Source organism: Lolium rigidum, chromosome 3 (assembly GCF_022539505.1).
Source record: "Lolium rigidum isolate FL_2022 chromosome 3, APGP_CSIRO_Lrig_0.1, whole genome shotgun sequence".
NCBI classification, from domain to species: Eukaryota; Viridiplantae; Streptophyta; class Magnoliopsida; order Poales; family Poaceae; genus Lolium; species Lolium rigidum.
This window is the reverse complement of record NC_061510.1, coordinates 396,128,511-396,130,349: the sequence shown is the minus strand read 5'-3', so window position 1 is coordinate 396,130,349 and position 1,839 is coordinate 396,128,511.

Genomic DNA, 1,839 nt, shown 5'->3' with positions numbered 1-1,839 from the left:
GAACCTCGATCCCTCTTAGGTTTAGTTGCAATAAGGCGCGAAAATTTCCCCCGTTTTGCGATGAAATGCACATCCCATTTCTAAATCTACCCTTCGTTGTTCCTATGTTCTGGGTTATTACATGTAGAGCTTGAAGAGTTATCATCAAGATCAAGCGGGATGCGCAAGGCAAAGGTATGAACTTGATAGGTTTTTCTTTTACCGGTCTCAAGGTGGTTGATGGGAGACCGGATTATAGGATAGATAGCCGCACTATTAAGAGGGGCTTTCGGTTGAGTAACTTGATCACATCGTATTAGGGAGCTCAATCCTTTACATACTATGCATATCCCTATTGCTTCTTGGTGTTTCTCTGTGTGAAGTTCTTGAGCTTGTTGCTAGCTTTACAACAAGCCCAAGTTCATCGAAAACGGAATCCGCATGCATCTTCTATTGCGTTTTTGAGGTTGGGTGATTTTACCGGTTATTCATGATATAAGGTTCTACCTTTTATATTCATGATAAAATCCCCTCCTATAGATTTGTGTGTTTTCACTTTCTATTGGATAGCATTTGTTGTTATCTTCCAAACAAAATTGGTTTCATTCGAATCGGAGTTCGGGAGCATTTGTTATTAAAGAAAAAGGAAAAAGACTTTAAAGAAAAAAAGGGGGGGCTGAGAATTTTGGCCTGCCGCCCGGCCGACCGGGCCTGCCACCGGCCTGCTCGGTTTGCACCGGCTGGTGGGCTTGGTGCAACCGGACCGGGTACTGTAAGGCCGCCCAGCCTGGTCCGGCTGCTGCCGGCCCTCCCGGCGCTGGCCCCGGCCTGACCGGCCACCCCGCCAGCTGGGCCTCACGCCCCCGCGCGGCCCACTCGGCCTGCTCGCCCCGCGCCGCCCCCGTGCGGTCGCTCGCCCCCGCGCGTCGCTCGCCCCCGCGCTTTGCTCGCCCCTGCTGGGCCACTTCTCCCTCCGCGTGGCCCAATCGCCCGCCCCGGCTGGGCCGCTTTTCGCGCTGCGCGGCCAGCCTCCCCATCCGGCCAGGGATCCGGTTCGGCCGGGCCTTTGACCGGCCTGTCCGGTTTCTGGTCCGGTCGGCCGGCCTGTGGGCCGGCTGGGCCGATTTTTCCTGTGCAGTTTTTCTGTCTTTCCCCCCCCCCCCCCAACGGTTATTTTCCCCCTTAGCTATAAATAGGCTTCTTCCACCTTGAGCTGAGTTAGTTCTTCCCATTCTCTCTCCTCCATTGTTGCCTTTGAAGAACTTGCTCTCTCTCTCTCCCTCTTGTTCCCCCCATGATTCTTGCTCATTCTTGAGGGATCTAAGAGAGGAGATCTAGATCTAAACTTCCACCAATCCATTTCTCCTCTAAGTGAGGGGAACTCTTGGGATCTACATCTTGGAGTCTTTTGTTGACTTTCCCCATTGTTCTTCCTCTCCAATCTTATCATAGCATTTGTTGTTTGGGTGGGATTTGAGTGTGAAGGACTTGAACACCTCTAGTGTTCTTGCTTTGCATCATTGCATAGTGTTGAGCTCTCCACCACGATTAGTTCGAGTGAGAGACCGTGAGCTTGTTACTCTTGGAGGGAGACCTCCTAGTTGGCTTGGTTCGTGCCCCGGTGATCTCTTCGTGGAAGATTGTGAAGGAGCCCGGGCTTCTCCTTCGTGGAGCTTGTGAAGTGGTTGTGGAGCTTGCCATATCCGGAGCGGAGGAAAAGCTAACCATAAGGAAAGGGCCATTATCCTTCGTGGGTGTGGTTCGGAGAATAGGGTGAGCCTTCGTGGCGCGGGGAATCCTTTGTGGGACCTCCACTCCTCCAAACGTGACGTACCTTCTTGCAAAGGAATGGAACACGGG